The sequence below is a fragment of the Aulonocara sp. 'chitande type north' Nkhata Bay genome, linkage group LG3 (genome assembly GCF_057382095.1).
Source record: "Aulonocara sp. 'chitande type north' Nkhata Bay isolate Kocher_YH1m ecotype deep benthic linkage group LG3, A_spYH_male_GT1.1, whole genome shotgun sequence".
In the NCBI taxonomy this organism is placed as follows: Eukaryota; Metazoa; Chordata; class Actinopteri; order Cichliformes; family Cichlidae; genus Aulonocara; species Aulonocara sp. 'chitande type north' Nkhata Bay.
The window spans coordinates 50005485-50032784 of NC_141346.1; the positions used below are offsets into that span (position 1 = coordinate 50005485).

Sequence of the window (27300 nt, forward strand, 5' to 3'; positions counted from 1 at the left end):
CTGAACTTTGCACTTATCTTAATATTTTGCATCAAATATTTGCACCCAATTCCTGCTTTGAGCAGATTATTCAGGAGAAGTATCGCTCTATCCCCTTGAACTTTTATCTCTGTGATACATCCTGGTTCTCCTCCACTGTGTCAGAAGAGCACACTTTTACACTTCTGGGAAGCGGCCAAATTGTCAAGGAAGTTGGAAACTGGGGCAGGTGGTGGACAAAAAAATAAAAATACTATTTTCATGAAGCGTGCTGGCACGTGTTGCAGTCAAGGTTGTTTGTGTTGAATGCTCTCTCCCAGAAACCTCAGCATCTTAGAGTGAAGTTACATTCCTGTCCCCCAAAATCCATGCACCTGATCACAGCCTCGGCTTTGAAAGTGTAAACTCTTAAACTGAAAATGGCGGGTTGACTCATCATCAGATAATCCTCCAAAGGAAAGTCGGATCAGTTTGAATTAATGAAGAAGACTTTGATTGGGAGATTGGCCAATCACAGACGCTGTTTCCTTGACTTTTTTTCTGTCATATTCCTGAAATAATCCTGGCAGAGACTTCTAAAGTTTTATAGTATTTTTAACTAAAAAAAATATTGAACTCCAAGCTGATTAATTTATTTGCCTATTATAATGCCATTGAACACAATGCAACAAATGTAACACTTAAACATACTTCAGTAGTGCGAGAAAAACACATTTTATTAGCCATGCCTCTCAAATCTAATGCAACTGACTAACCTTTATGAAGCGTTTCAAATCTAATTTTCAGTTGATTTTGTCAAAAAGGTGATCAAATTTTGTTTACCGTTAAAGTAACTAGTGTCGGTGTACAGAACTGCATTAGCAGGAGGTTTCTTCCTATTAAAAGGGAGTTTTTCCTTCCCACTGTCGCCAACTGCCTCCTCACATGGGGTCTTGGGATGGGACTGTTGTGGGTTCTTTTCTATATAATTTTAGGTCTTTACTTTACAAAGTGCCTGACGTGACTTTTATTGAGATTTGATGCTATATAAATAAAACTGAAATGAATTGAAATGAGTGGATAATATTTTACCGCTGTACCTAAAGTTGGTGCTGAATGTATATTAACGAAAACACATACACACAATCATATGTCTCAACTAAAACTACATAGATGAAACTATAGCAGAAAATATGTACTGACATTTAGATATTTAAAAAAAGGATCTGATGTAATTCTCCATGTAAATATGAAAACACACACACACACAAACACAGTACTAGTCTATTGACCAGCCGTGCAGAGTGGCAGCAATTACACTTGCCAGACATACACCCACGGTTATTATATCCTCAGATATTCAAACTGCATCCACAGGCAGAGGCTCGGAAAAATAGTGATGGACAAACACGCACATGCACAGAATAACACAGGGCCAGACAAAACACATAAACAAGACACCAGCATGATGTAAGAACGTGCAATATCAGACATCACATAATTAAAGCTAAAGCCTGTTTATCGACCAGCTAAGTAGGACAGGAGGAGCTAAGCCCCAAAGATGTAGCCTGTTTACAATAACAGCCATACACAGATAATGTAACACAACACTATTCTGCTGCCAGCCTATATTTACCGTAGCCTGAGGCTGTAGCCACATAAGGAACACAAGGACGATTTTTCTCTGCCAAATTCTGGAGGTCAAATAAAGTAATAGGAAGCATTAGTTATTTCACTGCACCACAGAGAGCTTTGAACAGATACAGCCTGAGTTTCACTTTCCACAGTTTCCAAACCCCAAAGATCTGCACTGAAATAAAGGGTGAAGGCAACAAATTTGCCATGGTAGGACTAGCATGTCAAAAACTAACTCATTATACAATTTCCAGTTTATTAAAACACTTCTCAGTTAATTCAATTGGTCCTGTAGAGCTCTACAGTGACATGCAATGAAAAAAAAACTGTATGTGCGATAAATTATTTTGCATAAATAGCACTCGCGTGACGGCTTTGAAAACAGTGTTATTTTGCGAAGCCATGGTACGTCAAAACCAAATTGTTATCATATCAGTGCAATTAGCCTTAAATTCAATAACAATTCCCACAATTCCTTTGTGTTTGCTGCCAGTCCACTGGTGGCTCAGAGAAAAATGGAGCAACAGAAGAAAACGAGCCCACACAGAATATCAGATTATTTATATTGTGCAACTATTTAATACTAATAATGTGTCAGACTAGGTAACCTGGAGACTTAAATAAGTTGGAAGAAAGTTGTTTTTTAAAGAAACAATGAAACTAGTAAGAATGTCCCACAGTTTTATTACCTCTATCATTAGTGTTTAAAAAAATCCAGCAGCAACAAACAATGATTTTAACTCTCCTTAAATTAATCTGCCTACTGTCTGCATTAGGAAACTCTTAAAACCCCACAAACGCTGACTTTAACACAGCCAAAGCTCTAAATGCATTTAATTTTCAAAATAAAAATCAGTCAAGCCTTTACCAATTTCCATCTCAAAAGCACAAAACCCGAGCAATGATTTCAGGTAAACCCTAAATAATTCCATCATCTACCATTTTCTTCCTTTGGATAATCCCTGGATTCCTGCCTTTTGGAATTCCTCCACAGATTATCCCTTGCCTTTAACTACTCCAGGGGCAAGGAGCACGGGTGGAGGGGGTGGTAGTGGAGTGCAGGCTGAGAATGGCGAAGGAGGGGGTTGGGGGTGTGGGACAGCGAGTGTTGTTTTAAGAAGTTGGAAGTCTGTGAATCTTGCTGTGCTTGTAATTCCCCCTACGGACATGTTTTATACACGTCAAGGAATTCACTCCATTCCTCTGTTGTAAGCCTGCTCCTGATTCCCTAGTCTCACTTCTTTCCTTCTGCTTTCTTTCTTTTTCTTCTTTAGGGAACAGAGATACGTAGGTAAATGCACACAGCCAGGCTAGCTCCCGACATTTCCCATGATCTGCCTGACAACAGCCTGAGGGCCTGCACATGGGCACATTTACATGCCCACAATAATAGAGAATTGAGATGGCAGGAAAAAAAAGAAAGCGATAAAGGGCCCTGCGACGAATCCTTGAGGCACTCCAACCTTGTGACGCAGCAGCCGCCCCCCTTGGCTGCTAAGCCAAACTAACCAGTGGTTAGAAGCTGTTCTGCTCCGGTTTGCTTGCTGCTTTTGTTTGGCAGAAAACAATGACAATCCCCCTCTCTCTAATTTACAAGGGAGTTGGCTCATTCCTCTGGGTGGAATGTACAGTGGGAGCAGCCTGCATTTCATGCTAGGGTGGAGAGATCAGTGATTGGGGAGGTGATCATCCGGCCAGAGTGGGGCTGCTTTAAGGGAAGGGTGAGTGAGTTTAGTGGCTATTTTTAGACGACTTGTCATTTCAATCCGTGGCATGTTTCTGCGCTGTGGTCAAGGAAGGAAACACCGGTGGGGATACGTGGCCTTGCGCCGTACACGCAAATCTGTGCAACAAAGTAGAAACCTGCAAGGAACCAGTTCAGCAACCAGACAAGTTAAATAGGGAAAAAACAAGAGAATGTGAGAAACAAATGCTGAAATCCATATCCACAAAGAGAACAGCGAATAGAATCCTCACCAAACACACCTTAGACTGCGAGGACAAATCATCAAAGCTTACTGAAATCCACACAAAAACAAATGCAAACAGCCACGCAGTCACTCCATCGCCAAACCACCACCCACTCAGTTTCAGTGTCACCTCACTTAACCTGCAGTGCACTATAAGAGCTAGTAAAGATGCTGAGAGGCAGAACGGCGAGGAAGATGCACAAATGGAATAAAGGCGATCTAAGATCAGCATGTCTCACTGAGTCTGTGCAAAGCCTGAAATGAAAGGGGATGAAAGAGAGCGAAGGAAAGACAGACTTCATAGAGCATATGGGGACCTAGATTCCTTCGCCTTCCCTCATCCTTCCTGTTTCCCCTCATCTCACACACCTGGGACCATTACTCCTAGAGGAACCAACACCCAACCTAACTCTCCTTTTTTTAATTAGTTTTCTATCTTTCTTCATCCATATGCTATCATCTGTCTGTCCAATCTGCTGTCTCTTTAGACTGCCGTCAGACTGAAATAATCTTTCTCTTACACACCTGCTTCTACACCTTTCCTGCCCAATTAATGATTTGAAATTATCGCATTAACATAACGTAGTAACAGAGTATTTAAATGGTGGATAAATCTACATGTATAGCTCTCTTTGCCACATTGACTCTCTAGCTACAGTATGTTTGCATGTAGGGATTAGGCCACAGGGATGCAGTTTTAGAAAGTATGAACTATTCTCACATATTATTGCTTAACTAATTTAGGTAATTAAGTAATGGCTCAGCCACATTACAGTAAAATTACAACAGCAACGTCTTGACCACGAAGAAAAATGTGGTTGTGCGGTGGCTGCATTGACATTTTGTTGATTTTTTGCTGTTAGAGATCGACTGCAACAAGTTGTAGCAATAACTAGAAGCAGAAAAACCTCAACCTCTGGGTGACCACTTTCAATCTTTGTGCAACATGACTGCTCACCATGTGGGAGGCAACCTGTCTCGAAACACTCAGAGCCTAACTCAACCTGACTGTAATCACTCAGATAGATAGACAGGCGAAGGTTTGCAAATAACTCTGCAATACTGGACTTGAATCAATTGGTTGTATTGTGATTATTTTCCAATGTATAACAAGAGTTTAACCTTGGCAAGGTTTCCTAGTGTCTAGGGCTGTGCGATATGACCACAATCTCATATCCCGATATAAGACATCTATCCTCCTGATAACGATATAAATCACAAAAAATTTACATTTTCTGTAAATTCTGTGAATCTCGGGCAGCTCGACTTGCGTGAAGTGTTTCCAGCTGCGCGTCACGTAGCTGGAGTCGAGTGTTTTAACAGATGCATGAAACTATACATTTTTAGACATAAGTTGTAACAGCCGACGTTTTCTTTGTGAGTATTTATTACACGGCGTGCTGCGGGGAAAAGCCTGTTCTAACGTTTGAGTCTAAGGTTTACTTTTTAGCACCTGACGGCTCTTCTTTGCTTCTCATCCGTAAATACTCTGCATACTCTTTCATGTGATTCAGTTTGTTTTGAAAAGTTTCAACAGGATCTTGAGCTTTATTCTGAAAGGCTTATGTGGAAAATAAACAAGCGGACACGCGATGGTTTTACCGTCGTTGTTGCTAACGACAACGCATAAAAACAGGCGCTTGTCCGTCCGTAGTGTGGTTATATTAAATATAAGAGAAATAGAGAACGTTAAGAAATTAATATAGCCACTACAGTGATCATCAGAACGGTGAAAAAATATTGACGTAAACAGTTTACTTTGCGACACCACGAAACAAACGATAGCGTAAAATGAAACGATAGACGTTTTTATATCGTTATATCGAACAGCCCTACTAGTGTCTATGTGAATTTGGACCTAAATTGCCATCTTGCAGGAACTACACCACTTTTTATGAAAGGATTTCCAAATTTGTGGTTTAAAGTTTTAATGTTCTGGCTTCTTTCTTAATGTGAGTAGCTAATGTGAATTTCTGTATAACTAGATGGCAACACATTTATTATTTTGCCATTTTATCACAGTTAATTGCCATATTATCACAAACACATTGCGTGTAATTGCCAACTTGGCCACCATTCAATCCCAATTAGATAGCATACTGATACTGAGTGTCTCCATGTTACTACTTTCTTGATGCACCAAAGTCCATTTGAAGATGCTAACTGAAAGTGAGCGGACAAAGACCTGATCCCTGTCTTTGAAGGAACCATTTCAAAGACAACGAGACAGGTTATTGCACATGGTCAAAGGTGGTTAATTTTAGTCGTGCCGTGGCTTCAAAGCACTGTTTTCCTTAGTTTTACTGTAGTTAAAGTCTTCAAACTCTTAACACTAGATCTCAGTAAATTGCAGATTGCAGTCAACTGAATTCTGTTTTCTTATTCCTCCCAAGTAGAGTGCATAATCCTAGCTACGGTGGCCACTGTAGGACAAGCAACTCTGGGTGCCATTCATTTGTACTGAGTGCAGGCTGTCAGTCCACTATTTACCTCAGCTTTCAATGTGTCCACGTCTGTTTACTCCGGAGGACGCTCTAAAACTTCGTGAAAGGACTCTAATGTCATTCGATGAGTCAGTGAAGCTCACTTCTCTCTGGTTACACAGTGATACTGAGGTGTTTTGTTGAGGATATCCTGAACTTTTCGGTTGGTAACAGCTGCTATCTTTGCTGCTCTTAGCTGCTCTTAGCCAGAGTTGATGAAATTTTCTTTGAAATGGATCTAACATTGTTGGACACGAAACTCTAATGATATGAGAATATCATCAAACTGTTTATCAGAGGTAAAGTTTGATTTTTAAGTAAACTCCCATATTGTTAGTATATAGCCATTGTCCACTCTCAGGTGATGGGAGGGTCACAATATATTGTGTCTTATTGTCTAATTTTATGTAAATATGTAACTGTGACAATATCAGGTATAATTAAGCATTTTTATGCATATTTTCATCTGTAAGAGCCCTGACTTTAGTTCATGAGATAAGGCTCGAACATCCCTTCTGGGATGTTAAAACACAGGTATGATCCGGTATATCTTGATTCTGAAGGTGCAGATACAAATTAAAATTTGCCTTCACACTACAGACACACCTACAAATTCTCTTATCTGCCGCCTTTGGTCTATCTCTCTGTATCTCTGTTTCTGTTTAGCTCTAACGTCCTCCATGTACAAAGAAATAAAATAATTGCAAGTTACTTTTTTGGCACAATTTACACAATGTCACTCTAACTTGTGCATTTAAGGCTTTTTTATCTATATCCATTGATTGTGAGAATTATCAATTTCAACTTGAACCAGGTAGGTTTGTTGAATAATAAAATTAGACTGGCAAAGTGACATTTAAGGAATTACTATGAGGTACTTTTTTTTTCTCGAACATGACGTGAACACCGAAAACAACACATATAGAGTGAAGTGCACATTTGAAAGTGCGCTTCGCTTTGATGTGTGCAGCCCTGACCTCAAAAGGGACAACTCATATGCGTGTGAAGAGTATCTGACAGGGACGGAGACAGGGTAGGAAGGAATTTATAACTCACTGCGATTACACCAGTAAGCCCACATCAAAGATATCCACTTTCTTTGAACTATATATGCACACTTTAAAATGAAAAAACAAACAAACAAAAAAGTACCTTCATGAATAGCATACGCAAGTTCCCCCCGAGTGGCAAAGGAAACATACACTTAAAGCAGAGATGTGTAAATAAAAATGTAGATAACCATTTAAAACACTTTTAACCCTTTTTGTAACTTCCAAGTAAGCCAGGAGAAAAGTCAGTGTAAAGCTTTTCTGGTATATTGTGTGTGGAAATGTAACTAAGGTTGTATGTGTCACAGTTAGGACTCAAAGCCATTCTGAAAAGATGTTATAAATACAGACAAGTGTAACCTTCCACCCTCATGATTTATGATGTCCAATAACGCCTCAGCTTACTTGGTTTCATGATGGCCATTACTATGAGTTATAGTGGTGTTAATGAGAGCTAAAGCAGTGTCTACATGGATTGTACATGACTGAAAATGAATAGGTAGAAAACCACAAAAACCCAAAACATAATTAAGTCAAGAACCACATTTTCAACAGAAATTACAAATACTAAGGTGCCTCCAGTTGAATAAGTTATGCCGAAGGTAAAGATAACAAGTTTACGAGCACCAAGTAGATGTGAAAAGGAACTGCTCTTCAGATTAAATGGGCAACTTCATTTACTGTACGTAAAAGAGTTAAATGCAACAACACGATCCCAAAAAGAAACACACAGACAGAGCAGAGGTGGAGCGATGCCAAAGTGATTTCCGTGGTTGGTGCATGACTGATGAGCAAATTTTGCAAGGGTGTCAAAGAGCACACAGAAAAAAAACACAAAAAAACAAAACAAAACGTGGATAATTGCATCCTGAAACTTGAGCCTATCTAAACACTCTGGCTTCCTGTAGTCAATTATCCCTGTTGGCATCCACTTTACAGTAGGTATGGCTAGTTCAGAAAGGAAGTCTATCATTCCCCAGAAAAACCAACTGAACCAATGTCATACACAAGTTAGTCACAGGGCCAAACCCCTGAAGGGGAAGTCAATAACACTTACACTCAGTAACACGGTTACTTAGGCTCATTTTTTTTTAGCAAAAACCCCCAAAAATAAACACCAACCAGACTCTCGTAAGATGTGGCCACAAATGAAAGCTACAGTAGGAAGAATAAACATGGTTTACCTTGTGTAACATGTGTGCACAGATTATTCATTGAATTATAAACACGAGTTCAGCTGAAACCCTGCAAGTGTGCTTGATTCTTAACTGTTTCAGGGGAATAGTGACAGCCAAATATGCCATTAAGATTTAATTGCTGAGCGTACAAAAGGTATGTTTTGGTGAGTGCATGTGCGAAGCTGTTTTGCGAATGAATAGTTTTTGTTTGAGTGGGTGGAGATGACCAAATGACGCAACAGCAGTAAATCGAGCCGAAAAGAAAAATCCCACGACTGTGTTCAATATGGTGCAGCATGTGCTGTTTAGCGGTGCTACATTTGTGGGAGAGAATATTTTTGTCGGTCCCTTACTGCTTAAACACATTTCTTCCATTGTGTATTCGTAACCTCGCCCTCCCTCTGCCTGGTTGCTAGGACACCTGCTATGAGCACGTGTAGTAGCCTGACAGTCAGGCCTAACTTTTGACCCCAAACTAAACCTTGTGACCTCAGCAGTGGTCTGAGTTCATACCGACCACCCCTACCGCTCTGTATGTGTGTGTTTTCTTGTGTCTGTGCATGACAGTCTGAGCACATCAAACTCACTAGTTACCCTGGTGTTTGAAAATTGTGTTAACCCTTAATTATGACCCAAAATGTCATTCTAAATCTAGTTAAAGGGAACTCAACCGGACAAAAACATCAGACTTTGTCAATAACACGCATAACCCATAACACATGGCCAACAACAGGGCCAAAGCGTCTTTGTGGGACACATTACTTATAGTGAAAGAGTGTCTGAAAAGCCCACTGTCCCTTGAGATTCGGTTCCCAGATGCAATGACACTACCACCATATTTTACCATGATGAGGTTCTATTTTCCTTTTCCCCAAATATGAGACCAAAACATGTGTTTTGGTTTTATCTTGTGCAGATGATCATTAGCTACAGACAGTAGCTAATAGAGCCTTTCACTCTCAGACTGCAGGCTTACTTGTGAGGGTACTTAACCCTTTAAGACCTACCATAACACCAAGTCCGCCAGAGCTTATCTTTATATTTTACATGCTGTAGTGCCATTTTTGGGAGTATTTCAAGTTGCTATACATCAATACAACCATTATAGCCCAAATTTTAACAATATGTACGCATTAAGTGGATAGTAATTACATAAATTGCAAAAAAGTGCAATAAACTTCAAAAAAAATATTTTTTGTTTCTAGTTAGAGAAATTTAAGAGGGATATCCCTCAAATACAATACCAAAAAGTTGCACAAAATAGTTTCCCACCACAGGAAATTTATTTTGAGTGTCTTCATAGTTTTATTTTTGAAATACACCAATTTTTATATACTGCAGGAAAAACAAAAATAAATACTATAATGCAAATTTGCAAAAAAACCCAGCATATACATCAAAATAAACTATTTCCAGCAGCTCAATTGGAGTTCTAAGCATCCCAGAAACGACACAGAAACTAACTTTCTGAAAATGACGCCACTTCCGGTTTTGGGCAGGTAAGGCGAACATGCGATAGTTTGCGCTGATGTCTATTCCAACGTAGTGTTACAAACAGCTGATCGGATCGGCAAAGTGTGTTTCTGGAATATTATGTTTTTGTTGCTGCAAGTGGTTTTTATGCAATTTTTGCAAAGCTTTATGTGGAAGGAAACCGTGACCTAGGACAAGCTGATAGCATGAGATGTAAGTACAACTCCTCCGGTTTCATATGCAAAAAATAATAATTTTTGTTTAAAACTGCTTTTACCAGAGCTTCCTTCCTGTTAACAGGGAGTTTTTCCTTCCCACTCTTGCCAAGTGCTAGTTTATAGTGGCTTGTCTGATTCTTGGGATTTTCTGTGTATTATTGTAGGACCTTTACCTTACAATATAGAGCCTTGATTTGACTAAATGTGAAATACATAAATGTGAATTGAAAGTTGAACTGAACTTACACTGCTTCCACACAAAACATTGTTATACAGTGTTTTCTTGAGGGTCCACTTACAAACATTAAACATTAGTAAGCCAAGCGAGGTCTTTATTCTTTAGAAGATATCCCAGCTAATGGGTGTTTAGTGATCTTTTTTTTTTATCTGCAGCACACAAGCTTACAGGTAATATCTGCAGTGTTTCTAATACAAGCTATGACTTTCCTGAATGCTAAATTCCAAAGTAAAATCTATACCAGAAGCCTTGGATGCAATTTGGAAACCTGACCAAGCAGGCTATAAAACAAAGAGGCCACCAGGAGAGGGTGAGAACTTGGGCAGTTTGCCAAGCAAACTCACACATCCAAGAAATGGCCATGAATGCAGAGGCACAGAGAAGGTAGGACACTGGGTCAGAGTGTTGCAGAGGACCAACATTATTCCACTGTGCAAACATGGGCTTGCAAACATAGTGGCAGGGAGCTTTGTGCACGTCTGTGTTTGTGTGTGTGTGCGTGTGTGGTGTGTCATTTTGTCTTGCCAGCAGCAGACACAGGCTCACTGGGAAGGCGTCACGCCTTTATTTATTCATCAACCTTCTGGGAACTGGCAATGAGAGACAAGGTCAATACATCATTGTATACATGGGTACGCACAAACACACAAGCATGTACACCCCATTCGGTTCACCTATAGGGCCCATATACAGTAAATACTTTGCTAGCATACCCCTGCCAACACATATGCTGTAATGACTCGTTAAAACGCTATCACAGAAGACACACACACACAGCATTCAGAGACTGTTGGCTCACTGGGCCATGAATCTGAGCCCAGAAAGCACACAGACCCTATTAAACTTTGCCGGATCTCCAATACACACCCTATTAATTCTTCAGATAAGCTGAGTCAGCATGCCAAAACAACAAAAAAGAGTGGAAATTAAGACAAAGCAAAGAGCACCGTAACCAGGAGACGTGGGCTACACGCACAAAAGTTTACTCCTGATCTTCTACAGCGTGATGACATATGGCACGCTCACAAGAACACAAACGTGTACACTGAAACACCCAAGAACAAAGGACATAGAAGGACTTTTGCAGACACACATGATACAAAAAGGCACACACCACTTTAAGTATCAAAAGCATGCGCATGTGATGCATTGCATCTGGTTCCTCTTACACCAAGAAACAAATAAGCATCATATGTGAATGTGGCGTTGTGTGTGCGTCAAATAAATGGTCACTGCTCTGTTAGCCAGAGAACGAGGAGGAGGGCTCACAATGAGTCCAGACAGGAGAGAGAGAGAGGGGCCAGCTGCTGTCAGATACACAAACACAAGCCACATGCAGCTGTTCATTGTCTGCCCAAGAGGCACATGACACATGCACACATGCACACGCAAACACACACACATACAGTCTATGCAAACAGACACCATAGCAACAGAGGTAAAGTAAATCTGTGAGTTTTTTCAACAGCACGTGCATCTCAGTGGAAATCCTCAACTTCAGTGTGCACGAGCAAGCTAGCTGCACAAGTACTCGTGAGTCATCTAACGGGCTACGGCTGGACTGTGGGGTAAAAATAGCCCAGTGTGTCAAACATGGAAACAGAGTGATGATGAAACAACTGGCTGTACCAGCTGCGCGCGCGCGCGCGCGCACACACACACACACACACACACACACACACACACACACACACACACACACTGATTTGAATGCATGCAGCTTCGTAAAGTCTTTGTCCCATTTCACTGAACAGCACAACATGCTGCCCCTTGCCTATGATGTGTCTTAGTTTGTACGTTAGGGATGTCGGTTAGTTTAACCTGACATTCTCATTCTTTATCTGCAGGACACTCCAATGTTACTTTCACCAGATCAGAGAGAGAGAGAAGGTGGAGGGGGGATACTGAGAGGAGGAGAAGAGTACAAAGATGAAGGCAGGAAGGTTGACCTAACTGTTTGATGTTAAAGTTTAGAGCAAACCAAGGAGAAACTTCAAACAATTCTTGGAACTAAAAAGATTACCTCCCCTGTATACACACACACACACACCCACACACACACACACACACACACACACACACACAAACAGTTAATATCAATGCACAATGGGTCAGCATGCCCTTGAGTTAGGGTCTCTGCTGTGGATTAATAGAGGGCTAAGAATACTATACGTATATAAATGTCAGTTTAAATAGCAGTAATTACAATATGTGGACATGATGTTTAAAGTATTAGAAATCAAGCAAATTCAGTAGTTAGTTTATTGATTATTATAGTAAGTTTTCATATGTAGTGATGCAGACATTTTTTCCAGGGATATATGATCTGTTAGAAGGTTTTTCCATTGCACAATGTTTATACTATTTTTTTATTTCCTGTTTGACCTTCCCGTTTCCTGTATGACCTTCTTGGCAATAGTTAGGGCTGCAAGGAGAATACCGTCATTGGGACCTGAATAGATGACAAGTCACCTAGGATGCACAGCTTTGAAGACAGTGGGAGCAAGTAAGACAGCTGTTTAGTGTGTTTGTTTTATTGGAGATGTTATCTGAGGTGCTGTAAGTTTTAAGAGATGTTCTATTGCACAGGTGTCTCGAGGGCCGGTGTCCTATGGGTTTTAGATGTGTCCTTGATCAAACACAGGTGGTTTAAATGGCTAAATTACCTCCACAACATGTCTCCAGAAGCCTGGTAATGAACTAATCATCTGATTCAGATGTGTTGACCCAGGGTGATATCTAAAACCTGCAGGACACCGGTCCTCGAGGCCTGGAGTTCAACACCTCTGTTCTATTGGAATTGAATAATTACATTTAATAGGAGTAATGTAAAGTTTAGAAAGTATAATTGATTTTATTTATATTTATTTATAAATATTGAAAACTGACAAAGGAGATATCATGAAATAAATGACTGGGAAGAGTAATTCCTTTTTCTTTCCAGATAGCTGAACTGAACAAGCTATAATTGAATATAAAGTCGGGGTTATTCCAGATTGGTGTTTTTTAACAGACTGGGTGATAGGGCTGCTCAATTAATCGAATTTTAATCACGATTACGATCTGGGCTTTCAACGATCATTAAAAATGACTGAGCCGATTATTAGCCCCTCCCTCATTTATCCGCGACACCTTAAAGGCCGGTCCGTGAAAATATTGTCGGGCATAAACCGGTCCGTGGCTCAAAAAAGGTTGGAGACCGCTGATTAAGAGGACCCGAGGGAAGCTCGGAAAGCTAAGCAGAAGTTATTTGGAGAGTGACTGCCGTTGGTTGAAAAGAGTTTAAAAAAAAAAAACTTCAGTGGTGTTGCACACTATTTTATATTATTTTTTAAAGTCATTGTTAACCCTTTAAAGCCGGTCAGAGCAGCACGCTCCGTTTTGCGTAACTATTGTTAAATCCCTGTAGAACCTGAACCGTGTAAGCTAGCGCAATAATTTGTTTTGCATATGAAACCGGAGGAGTTGTACTTACATCTGATGCCATCAGCTTGTCCTCGGTCACGGTTTCGTTCCACATATAGCTTTGCAAAAATTGCATAAAAAGCGCTTGCAGGAACAAAAACATAATATTCCAGAAACAGGCTTTGCTGTTCCTATCAGCTGTTCGTAACACTTCCCACAGTGAAATGATGCACATGCTGTTTTCTTTGCAAATTTGCATCATAGGATTGTTTTTTGTTTTTCCTGCAGTATATAAAAATTGCTGTATCTCCAAAATAAAACTATGAAGACACTCAAAATAAATTTCCTGTGGTGGGAAACTATTTTTTGCAACTTTATTGTATTTAAAGTTTTGAGGGATAAACCTCTTAAATTTCTCCAAGTAGAAATATATGTAAACAAAACAAAAGCGATTTTCAATTTTTTTTGTAGTTTATTGCACTTTTTTGCAATTTATGTAATTACTATGGACTTAATGCATACATATTATTAAAATATGGGCTATAACAGTTGTATTGATGTATAGCAACTTGAAATGCTCCCACAAATGGCACTACAGCATGTAAAAAAATAATATAAGCTCTGGTGGACTTGGTTCTATAGTAGGTCTTAAGATAAGATAAGGGTTAAATAAATATCGTCAAATAATCGTGATCTCAATTTCAGTGAAAATAATCGTTATTATAATTTTTGCCATAATCGAGCAGCCCTACTGGGTGATAACTGGTAGGTCTAGCAAATGCAAATCTTTGCCAAGTTCTTGTTTGGTACCTGACCAGGCAGTTTCATGTTGGGAGTGTCATGGTCTGCGGCCCGGCGTCCGGGGTGCTGTTGGGATGCCCACGCCCACGGGCGTGGCTGCTAACCCCACACCTGCATCCCATCCCAGGCGATCACCAGGTGGACTATTTAATCCTGTCCTACCTGCTGCTCCACGCCAGTCCGTAGTCGCCTCTCAGCGGTAACGTACACCTGCGGGAAAAAAACCCTTATGACAAATTGTCCATTGGAACGGACTCTGTTTTACCCTGTGTACTCAGATCACAACTCGGCGTTTTTGCGAGCCACCTGCCTGTCCACCTGTCCGCCTGAGATTCGGAAGCACTATCAGCCTCGCCGTCTCGACCCTTTTGGAGCCCCCCCCCTCTGGTTCACTCAGCCCGGCTACCTCCGTAAGACGTATACTCCACCTTCCCTCGTATGCTGCCTTTTTTCCGCACCCCAGTAATCTGTTTCTCTTTTTGTTTTGCAGCTTCTCACAGCCCCGCTCTCGGCGTTCCCTGCGTAGTTCACCTCCCCAGTCCCTCAGTTTCTTCTGGTTCCATACGTTGTTTTTTCGGCTACCCTCACGGGACACCTTTAGTTATAATAAATTTGCTTTCTTTATTCCCTCCTACCCTGGTGTGTGTGTTCTGCTTCTGGGTCCAGCTTGCGCACGGAACTTCGGTTCATGACAGGGAGAACTTAAGCCATTCAATAAAGTATTTAAACTGATTAGCTAAATGATATAACTCAAAGTTAGGAGATTCTAATCCCCCTTGGGATTTGGATTTTTGTAATGTTATAAGCTTTATATGAGGGTTTTTATTTTTCCAATAGAATTCTGATACAGTGGAGTTACCATTAAACCATATTTGGGGAAATTGGAAATAATGGAAAACAAGTAATTCATTTTTGGTAGAACTAACATTTTGATCATTGCTATACTTTCTATAAGTAATATAGGGACTTTAGACCATCTATTTAAATCATCTTGAACCTTTAAGAGTGGTGGAGCGAAATTAAGGCTAAATAACTCTGAGAACTTGGGAGTGAAGATAATAAGGCGATACCAGGGCTGCCACTTATCTATACAGAGCCGTGAGATTGTAGACTTTAAACAATTCACATAGTAGTTGGAAACTTTGAAAAAGAATTAATGACTGTAAATAATTCTGGAAGGGAAGATTGTGGGTCTTGCAATAACAACAATACATCATCTGCATAAAGAACAGTTTTATGTTCTGTAGTAGTTTTCTTAATGCCTCTGATCTTTTCCTTCTGTCTAATTGCAGCTGCTAGTGGTTCAATGAACAGTGCACAGACATGGAGACAGAGGACATCCTCGTCTCGTACCAATGTGGGGAGTGAAGCTTGACGTACTCAACCCATTGGCCGTAATATGCTACACCTACTATGGCTGTGGGTGTAGCTTAGAATGCCTTAATCTAGTTGATAAATGATTTTCCGAACCTGAGATTAGGATATGTTGCAAAAGAAATTTCCAGTTAACTCAGTCAAATACTTATTCTGCATCTAATCATATAATTAAGGTGTTAAATTTGTTGATTGATAGCTGCATTAAATTGAAAGAGTTGGGACGACCATATCTAGCCTGGGCGCTAAAGCTTTGCTTTTAATTTTATTGTCCGTATTTACGAGAGAAAGCAACGATAATAAGCTAGAAGGGTAGACTCTTGACTGGACTGGTTTCATGAGTAGGATGATCATTGCTGTGTTCAGACTTGGTGGGATTATAGAGGTTGTTTTAATATCCAAGATAATTCTTACGAAAAGTGGAGAAAGAAATGATCAGAAATGTTTGTAGCACTCAGCAGGGACGCCATGAGGTTCAGGGGCTTTGTTGTTGGGCTTGTGCCTCATCAGGAGATAATGGTTTCTCTAAGATGTCGACTTGATCTTGTGTTAAATGTGGACGGATTATGATGTTAAGGAGTTCATGAATATCGTCATTATTTGGCTTGAGGTCTGAAGAGTGCAGTTTTTTATGAAAGTCCATGAGTTTATATCTGCCGAACCGTGGAACTGTTTTCCTGCTGAGTCCTTGTTGTTTTTTCTTCATTCTGTTTGATTAGGTTTGAGAAGTATTTGCTCGACTTATTATTGTACTGGAATTTATTACTTTTGAGTCGCTCAATGAGGAATTTTGTCTTTCCATTAATTAGGTCATTATCTTTCATTTTATATTTTCTTATTTCACAAAGTACTTTCTCAGATTGAAAAGTGAGCAATGAATTTTCTAATTCTTTAATTTTGGTTTCTAATTTGTCTTCCTGTTCAATATCTTTTTTATTTTAATGGGAGCAATATGAAATGATTATACCCCTTAAAACTGCTTTACTGGTTTCCCAAAGAAGCACTGGAGAAGTGTTCGGAGAATCATTTATTTCCAAAAAGGATTTCTAAGAAATCAATTCATTCTTAGTCATTAGCAAAGACTTCTAGAAACGCTATCTGGAGGTACACTGCGGTAGGTAGTTTTTCTTAAGAGGAACAAAAGCGGGGCATGATTGTTGATTGTCTTTGAGAGAATTTGTGTTTGAGATGAGAATAAGTTCAGGCCGAAGAGCCACAAAAGTTCACGGGAGGAATGTGGGCTTATCAACAGCAGCTTGGGCTTCATACTTTTATTCTTTGGTTTCAGTTCATGGACTAGATTTTTTTTTCATTACTTTAATATAGGCTGCTTCTGCTCAGAAGCTACACTAACGGAAGCTAGTACCTGTTGCACATAGCCACATTGAAAGCTGTCCATATAAAAAGTGATCATTGCTCAAATGGATCCATTTGGCCGTCCAAAGTGCAGACTGTACAACCAAAGTCTGAAATTTGCCATCACCAGGCAGATGAGTGCAAAGTTCATGGTTACAAAATTTGCATGGACAGGTGTGATGTAAATGTTGACATTTGCCAAATTCTAAGGGCACGCTGTCATATTTTCCAGCATCACTGTGTGAACATATTAACCCATGCAGCCAGTCATGCAGGGTTTTTTTAATGTATTTTTTATTAGCTGTTATTTAACCAGACATCAAACTCTCATGAATCTCTTTTTGCCAGACTGTCCTGTGCAAACACAGGCAGTGTTAACTTAGCAGCTCTTTGTGAAAAACTGCACAATACAGGAAGAATGTGAGTCCACACATGAGAGTCAAAAAGGCTTGAGCTGAGGTTCCACTATTGTTATAGGCTAACAGCAACAACCACTGAGCCAACATGCTTTATAGGGTTAAAAAGAACATAACTACAATCTATAACAAGTAAAAAGTTTGACACCTCCATGTGTGTGGGTGCTCTTCCTTCTTGTGTGAGGTTGTGGTTCAGACTCATTATGAGATGGCAGAGGATTAAGTTAGTAAGTTATTAGACTGGAAAACACAGGAAGACAGAATAATAAATATAAAAGAAGTAAAAGAGGTTCTCTGTTCTGGGACAAGGGAGACAGACGAAGTCAGAGCAGCAGTAACAGAACACACATCAAACCTGAATGATGAAATGACTTTAATGAAGTAAGAGTGAAAGAAAAACCAATAAATCACTAATCTTTTTAAAGTAACAGAGTCAACCAGAGCTGTTGGTGGCAGCACCGTGGGTGGTTGAGGAGGGTGGAGTGGGCACACACACACACACACACACACACACACTCTCTCTCTAAGAATGACGCATGCTAGCTGGTTAGCTAGCACTAGCCTTTATTGGATAAAGCAGCTGGTTTGATGTGGAGGCCACACAAGGCGACAGGATGATAGGGAAACTAACACGCACACCACAGAGAGGGAGAGAGGGAGGAGGTGTATGTGTGGGTGTGGAAATGGGATCTGTGGAGTTCTGCTATATGGCTGTTTATGTGGGAGACGTGTGTGAGAGGGCTTCAGGAAGACTGTGTGTAAAAAATTGTTGTGTGGGGATAGTGTGAGAGTTTACCTGGAGGTGTTGATACCTGTGCACCTGTGTGTGTTTAGTCTTGCCCGCCGGTTCAAACATATGTGCAGGTGTAACAACAATGACTTGAGATATGCAAGTATGTGTGAAATGATCTGTGTGAAACCCTGAGCAAGAAGTGATTAGGAAGAGTGCAGAGAGATTGACATAAACAACGGAGAGGAAAAACACGGCATAGAACAAAAGGAACAGAAAAAAATGTGTATTCAGGTAAAAAAAAAAGGGGCTGATATGACAAAAAAGGGAGAGACAAAACAGGAAAGAAAAGAAGAGAAAAAAAGGAGAGACAAAATGACCTCTAATGATTGAGAAGAAAAAGAAAGAGTCTGGCAAGAGAAAGGGGAATGATGGAGAGATAAACGGAGAGCGTGGAGTGCCTGGCCATGTCCCAGCTTTGTCTTTGGTCTCAGGGGAGGGAGGCTGGCAGGCTAGTGGCTCTGGCCCGGGGCCAGGCCACACACTGTGCCACGCTGCCCAGGAAAAGCCCCAGCCAGAGAGGCAAGGGGTGTGAGGGGTGGTGATGGAGAGATCCCAAGTCCAGTCCTCCTCAAGGCTCTTCAACGTTGCCCCGGGGGGCCTTTTGTGCCCCAAGCCCAACCACTTGACACATCTGGTCCCCTCTGCCTGCCTGAGGACTCTTTCACCCTGACACTGTGCTGTGGCTGTAAAGCTACAAGCCCATCTGTGGTAGAACTGGAGACTGGAACTGACAAGACAAATACCAGAGTAAATATAACAGACTATATTACATCCACAGCTTTGAATTATGAGGACGACTGGTTACCAAGTTAGGCACTGTTCAGTGAAGTCAAAAGAGCAGACCCCCTATGTGGATTTGTTAGCAATGTACTGTACAGCATTCTTGAGGTGCCTCTCTGTCTTTACTGTATCTTTACTTGCTTCCAAGGGGTCACACTTGTATTTTTTTAAAGAGGACTTGAGCAATAGTTCTGCAGGCTTTGGCTGCAGAACTGAAGATAAGTGATGAATCCAAATTGGACGTTTGATGGTTTATGTAATTATAAATATGTTCAGATGAGGTCAGGAGAGAAGTACAACAGTAAATGTCTACAGCCATGTAAAAAAAGCAGTGGAGGCTCTGCCGAGGTTCTGGGGTGCGTTTCAGTGAGTGGCGTTGGCGATCTTGTCAAAATTGATGGAATTATGAACATAGAAATGTACCATCACAACATCCCGACAGAGAACACAACACAATCCAGCCAACATCCAAAGAAAAGCTTTGAATGTGCTTCAAGAAGCCTGGAGAATACTCCTGAAGACTACATGAAGAAGTTACAAATCTTTCCACAGACAGATCAGACTCTCATGGAAGAATAAAGGTGGTCATACTAAATATCGACCTTCAGGCTAGTTAGAATTACACAAACTCTATTTTGTCTTACATATTGTATCTATTTCCTATTTTCTTAGTAAAAAAACAAAAAAATTACAGGTTGGCTCAAGACTCTTGCTCGGTGCTGTAATCAAAACAATGTTTAATAGTGACTCCAAGCAAAAGTCCTCACTGCAACATGCAGTTATGGATTATGAACCATCAAAAATCGAAATATTTCATTGGTCCTGATAGCATACTAAAATGTAATATTTGAAGTCCCACTCATCACACAAGGAGAATTATTCAGGACCAGCATGCTTTCATCCCACGGTCTCAAATGTTGCCTTTTTGCACCAAAAAGCAGGCTTCACAGAGATGTGCACCAGGAATGTTCTGGCCTCGGTCATGTGACCCGCCAGCAGCAGTCTGTTTTCTATTTCAATTCTGAAAATGCTCTGGATTGACAGCTCTCAAAGTCCTTGGCTCATTTTATTTGTCTTCTTCGCACTCACAATGCTTTCAGATGAAAATGCTTCAGGTTTTGGAACACTGCTGCACTCGTCAAGGTCACTTCTCTTCCGCCACCAAATCAAAATCGAGATGGGGTAGGACTGTATTGGCAGAAGAACTGATCCTGGCTGTCAATAACCAACCAGTTACTTCTGATCTAGCACTTGTAACCTAGCAACAATAGAGAAGTGCTCTAAAAAATGTCTGCGGATACGGCACAAAGGCCGTCACGAGTGTCTTCGATGAACATGATCCGTGTCCCTTTTAGAAGTCTTGTGATCTTAGGTACTAAAGCTACCTGGGTACTAGTCAGGTCCAAAAACAGACAACTTGCATTAACATTTTTGACCATCCTCCCAATTCCTTGGGTCTAACCAATGCGGGAGTTGTTTTCTTAAAACAATGCTTTTTTTTTACCAACAATGTAAAACTGTTAAGTTAGTTAGCTCATACTATTAACCCTCAGTTAATGTTAACCATGACGTAGGGCGATGCATATAAATACAACTCAAACACATGGAAAAAGCAACTGGAAGACATGTTGATATCAGTTGCTCAGCTGATATCATTAGTGCAAACTTAATGCTCTCTCAAACACAACACAAATTACTTTAAAAAGTAGAATGGCACGTAGCTCAATACAACAGGACGTGATACGACAAAGCCGATAAACTTAAGCCTACGTTTAAATAAGCCTACGGTCTATATTATTATGTCCTGGAATTTATAACTGCCAAGAAATGACGCAGAGCTGTCACGGAAAAACTATTCAGTGTGTTGACATTGCATAGCATGTCCACCACATGGCACTCTGCAACTTCCTTATTGACACATCACAAACAAAACCAGCTGATCCAAGCAGCGTTATGCAGAGTGCAAGCAAGGACACGAATACACATAATGAATATTTGGGAAGGCCATTTATGTATTTATTTATTGGCATATCAGATATCAGTATTGGTCTGAAAACATCTGATAATGATCTTTAATGAGAGCACATGGTTATGCAGTGTGTGTTTTTATACAGTAGCTGATGACTTCTAAAGAAATCATTTCTGTGATCATGTGTGTGCAGTAACTGGATACCTTACAGCTCTAAACACTTCCTGTGCGTAGAAAAATAGGCCAGTGTGTTCAATAGAAGAACTAGTCAAACCAACTGAAAGGCCAGGCTTTGGGGACTTTGAGGAAACTGGGCCAAGTTTTCCAAACTTGACACCAACACTACACATAAATGAAAAAGCTAAAAAGCAAAAGTCTCTGAATCAAAGCCAGCAAACTGTCTGACTGAGATCAGCTCAGCAGCTGCAGCAGAGGCTGAGAGAGCTCAGACTTCAGTAGAAAGCAACTTGAAAGCAACTGAAGCACTGAGCCCAGAGCCACTTACTAATGAACGCTGTTTCACCATCGCTTGCTTTGACTGATTAAAACCCAATAAAACCTCCCTTCGGTCTCTTGTTTTAGATTACAGCTGAGCACCTCTTTCTATTTTATTTCTATATAATTTCTTTTAAACAGTTTTTTCTTCCTTTTTCTCCTCTGAATCTCTCAACCTGACATGTTTTAATGAATTAAAGCAGCGTGAATGCATGCAAGCAACTCACAAGAGAAACAACAGTTTCACTTAATTAAGCGACAGAGAAGAGTTTCAATAATCATGGCAAACAACAAAGCCATGATTTGAAACATGCCTGTTCTCCTCCTTTATGCTTTGTTTCCACCATGGCTCTGAATCTGTGCATTTCTTTTTCTTCTCCACTGCGTTCTGTTATCCTCCAGCTCATCGCTCTTTGTTGATTACATGTACTGTACGTATGTGTGTCAGAGCATGTAACTGCTCAAGGGCACGAAGCTGACTAGACTCCATTTTCCAGCTGCCTGGACAAGCCAATCAGGGGAAAAGGACTATTGCCACAGCACTGTTGCATGGGGGTTACATCACTAATGGTGGGCAAGAAATAAGTTTTTCCAATGTGTATACATATAAATGTGTTCCCTGTGTGTGTCTGTGCAGCAAATGCATCCTCGTATCCAGTGTCTATAAAAAATGACCTCTGTGTTGAATATACAATCAGTAAAGCTCAAGTTACCACCGGCCCTTCTTTTTCCTGTCTGTCTCTGTTGAGATATAAGATTACCACTGGCTCCAGACAGTGAAGCTAATACTCCTCCTCTTCCTTCTCCCCTCAGCGAAGTCTCACCTGACCAGGGGAAGGAAAAACCAGGAAGGATAGACAGACTATAGGGATGAGGATGACGGAGGATGTAAAGGGGGGCGGAGGGATAGCAGACACTCAGACAGGCAGAAATTTATATAGCGGGCGTAAGAAAGATGAGAAGCGGTGATTGTCTTGTCCACCTGCACGACTGTCGTGAGGTGAACAGACAGGAGAGAGACGCACCCCGGGACAGCCAAGGGAGTCAATACACGGAAACCTAAGATGGCGGCCGACGGGGGCCCCTACCGCCTTTCCCCTGCTCGTCTTCCCTCCTCTTAATTGAACTATGCCAGGGGCCCCATCGGGGTCACCCTCGTATAAACGCAGAGGCGCACACACTCCTGACCCCACCCTTCCCCCAAATGGACTCCATATTGATGAGGTCACTAGATGAGAGGTCAAATCCCAGTGACAGGAAGAGAGATGGAGAGACTGAAAAAGCAGAGTAGAAAAAAAGACAAAGGAGGAAACGGCAAGAAGAGCTCATTTTTCCCACAGATAAGCATCATTCACACAAGTCTGCTGCTGTTTCTCATCTTCATTCAGATAAACAGAACTATATAGTTTGAAAATGTACAGATTATAATGCAAGATTTATTATATTCTTATTTACTTGGCCCACCTGATAAGTTAAGGAAGTCATGAAACAAATTAAAACTATAAATTAAACAAGGTCTCAATAGGCAGGGTGTGTATTCTGCAGACTAGAAATCACCAGCAGTTCAAACATGTCAGTGTTAGCGCTTTTCTTTCAGACTCCACTGAACTAATGTTAGAGCTGCATCGCATTACATGAGTCAAAGAGAGAACAAAATCTCATCAACAGCTCAACGGCTGACTGTAACCGTCTATGTGTGGAGGAAGTGCAATGGTAATAACTCGGCTTGACGGGTTTGTCGAGGTAAATGGTTCAGTCGTACTGAAGTAAAACCAGGATGGAAAACTCTTCGTGAATTGCGTTGTTTTCTGGGACCAACTGCAAGTCGCTGTGGTGACCAGCTGTTCTGGGCGAACACTCTCAATCACAAGGAGATTGCACAGGTTCCCCAATGGAAGACAAACGGCCTCCAACCTGTCACAGTCCGACTCAGACTGATTTGCTGTGTAATTTATAATTGCCATCATGTTGCAGTTAATATGAGTCAGTCAACTCCAATAAGCCCAACTAGTCTGTGATGCATTTAACTGCAATCGGGGACTTGACTAACTGGTAACACTAAAAGCAAGGCTGATGACCTCCTATGTCATTTTTCTGTAAAAACACTGTCCTGTTGCAACTACGTCACTATTTGTGGAGAAACTTCCTATATTTGGGGCGATCGTGGCTCAAGAGTTGGGAGTTCGCCTTGTAATCGGAAGGTTGCCGGTTTGAGCCGGCAACCTTGGACTTGGACAGTCTTGGTCGTTGTGTCCTTGGGCAAGACACTTCACCCGTTGCCTACTGGTGGTGGTCAGAGGGCCCGGTGGCGCCAGTGTCCGGCAGCCTCGCCTCTGTCAGTGCGCCCCAGGGTGGCTGTGGCTACAATGTAGCTTGCCATCACCAGTGCGTGAATGGGTGGATGACTGGATGTGTAAAGCGCTTTGGGGTCCTTAGGGACTAGTAAAGCGCTATATAAATACAGGCCATTTACCGTTTCAGATCAGATGAACTTATGGCTGGATTCTCAAAATATAAAGATTAAGTGAACTTCTGTGTATGTAGATGGCAACGGATTTACAATTTTTGCTGATTTACCATAGTTAACCATTGTTATTACAAAAAGATTGCATGTAACTTGACCCTATTCAAACATAAACTGATAGCTGGTGTATTTTTTTATAAAGCAGTTGAAGATAATACAACACAAACTCTTGGAGAGAATAGAAAGTCAGACAGAGATTCATGTTTTGAAATGACGGGAAGCATGTGCACGCAGAGTGGGCACCAAAAACATGAAGTACAAGTCAGACGAGTGGTCACAGACATGATCCACGTCACCAATTCAAAGGCAACGAGACTGCTAGTTAACTGCATATCTTTGCAATCATTTTGATTATGCTGCACTCTCCAAACAGTTTCCTGCTTCCATGTTTTCTGCTGCTCACTGGAACTGAAAAACTCTCAAATAAAGCCATTAGCACAGGGAAGACATCTGGCTCTCAGACTGCATCATTTTTAAGCAGAACTGGGTTCAGATGCTTAAAAGTGTAGATTCATGATTAGGATGAAAAGTTACACTTACATCTTAAAAATCTCAGGTTTTTGGAAACAAGCCTAATTACAATGACCCAAATCTGATGTAGAGACATTCATAGTTGTGGCTATTTCTAGTTTCTATACCTCTAATTTATCACATATACCTGTACGCCAGCTGTGCAGAAATATCTCAGTCGTCGTTATTACATGTCAGAGAAGATCAATGACTAATTATCACAAAAAGCTAATGTCAAGCCCTGTGATCCATCTTACATGTCCAGAGCTTCCTCTAATAACTGCGCGTACATCTGTGGCTGTTATTACAAGAAACAAACTGACATAACGCTGCTCAGCACACACTCGTATTGTGTATGATCACCGCTGCCTTCAAGTGTTGATATGAACCATGGACACTGAAGAGCTCTGAAGTGCACCTGTACAGCCTGAGGCATGTACAACACTGAGGGTGGAAATAAGGAACAGCCATAAAAAAGGGAATTGATTTGGTTCCAAATTTTAAACCTAAAGCAGAACAGTGTGCGGCGCTGCAACGACATGAAGAGCTGAGTGTTACAAAACCTGCATGTAAAAACAGTTGTTCTACAGCTTCAAAATGTCACTATTTTACAAATAAAAAAGGCCAGATCTTAAGCATTTTATCTAAAAGGGTCATCGCGCAGCACCTTGCCTGCTCCATAACTGTTCTTACAGCTGTTTTAAATCCAGGGTTGGACCCTGCCAGGCTTTTGTCACAAGTTGTGTGCAGAAGGGGCACAAACGTCCTCTGAAAATGAAGCTAAACTTAATTTTTTATTATATATACTGCATATCTGTGTATTTGTGCGATTGAACAGTGTCTGTTACTGCACTGCAGACTATAGCATATGCTAATGGGGACAATGTAGACCACTTAACGTCATCAACATTGAGGGACTTGTACAGTGTAGCCAGCATGCAGTAGAGCCACACATGATGATATATCATGACAGCTTCATCGTTTTATCTTTCAAAGTCTTGTATAATGCTTTCTGTTCCCACAGAATACATTTGAACAAATGTGAGCTGCAGTGTAAATAAGGAAAACTGCGGCCCTTGAAACTCTCCTTTCTCTAAATATCACAAACTAGTGACTCAGATGCCACAGAAATTTGACCTGCACATCTGTATTTACTTCTTTTTTTTATCTAATTCATGCACAGCCTGCTATAATTACAGATTCAGCAGTCATCAAGGCAGAGGCAGAGTCTTATCTGCGCTTGAATTCAAAAGTCTTTCCCATCCTGAGACTAATACAGGAGAGAGAAGTGAATTTGCCATCTACTGCAATGTTGCAGAGGGTAGCTTGGCATTTTCACAGAAAGCCAGAGACAAAAATAACTCTGTAGCAGAGAGACAAAGAGACAGAGAGCAAGGGAAGGAAAAAGAGTGAAGATGGAAAGTGTGATCTTTCGCTTTCATTGTTCTCCTCCCTCCATGTTTTTCATGTCTGACATTAAATTTCTACTTCTTCATCCTCCACCGGTCTCTCTCTCTCTCTGTGGGTCTCTGTGGAGGGGCAGTCAGCAGTGATCAGAGAGATAATAAACTGTCACTGCAACACACAGGAGTAGCAAAGAGAATTTCTGTGTACACAGATAAATACTGGCAGTAACAGTGTGTTCTGTAAATTCACCATGACACCTGCTCTACCCTCACACTGTCTTTTACTCGCTGTTCCTTTTTCCCCCTCCTCCTTCTATTTGAATCTTGTTTTTCTGCTTCTCTCAAAATCTTGCCTGTGAAGCCGAGAGAGAGAGAGAGATTACTGAAAATCCATCTTTCAGACGTGTGCAGAGCCGAAGAGTCAGAACGTGCATGGGAACACGCAGGCGAGACACCGAATGTGCACAAACGCACACAAGCGACCATGACTGAAACACATGCTCGCTGAAATGCGGAGATGCAAACTTAGACTGTCTGACACTTCCACAGATACTTGAATGCTTTGATCTTAACACTCGTTCTGCTCTCGGTCCATTTTCACTTACCTCTTCTTTGCCATTTCTTCTGTGCTGTCTCTTTTAGTTTAGATTTTTTTCAGACGGAGGCTGCAGTGAGGGAAAGAGGGAAAAAAAGACTGAGCTCAGCCAGATGCTTTTTGCTTCTTCTATTTCTGAGCTGCAAGCTCAATGTGTGTGTGTGTGTGTGTGTGTGTGTGTGTGTGTGTGTGCTACTGCTATTTTTAAACTTCTACACACCGACTGACTCCTTGCTTCTTTTTCAGTCTCCCTGACTGCACAAGTGCACACTAGGAAACTTTCTCAGTCTGTGCCCGTGCACATGTGTCTAATGTTTTCCGTCGTTCCGACTGTTCAGGTGGAGCACGTGCGTGTGTGCATGTGCTCTTCAAGAGTCACTCCTGTTTACTAAAGCGTCTACGAATGGTCACTTTTTGTTATTGCGAGCATTTGGTTACCATTTGAACAAACCTGTTACGTTTATGCTGTGTTCATACACAAAAGAGACACACACATACTCGCACAGTATCAATATGAGGACCGTGGTGATAACCCAAATGGAACCAGTGGGAGAGCTAAGAGCCAGATGGGGCTCCTGCTTTTGATCTCCTCTTTACACACACACACACACGCACACACAGCTAACACTACTAATAATGCCTGTAATTGCTTTGTTTTCACATGAAGTGCGGTC

At 41.0% G+C, this 27300-nt stretch overlaps 1 protein-coding gene across 5 annotated transcripts in view; it reads right to left on the reverse strand.

Moving 5' to 3' along the window:
• kdm6ba (lysine (K)-specific demethylase 6B, a) overlaps positions 1-27300 on the reverse strand; it is a 107773-nt gene that overhangs the window by 62209 nt on the left and 18264 nt on the right. The gene's annotated exons all lie outside the window — the stretch shown is intronic.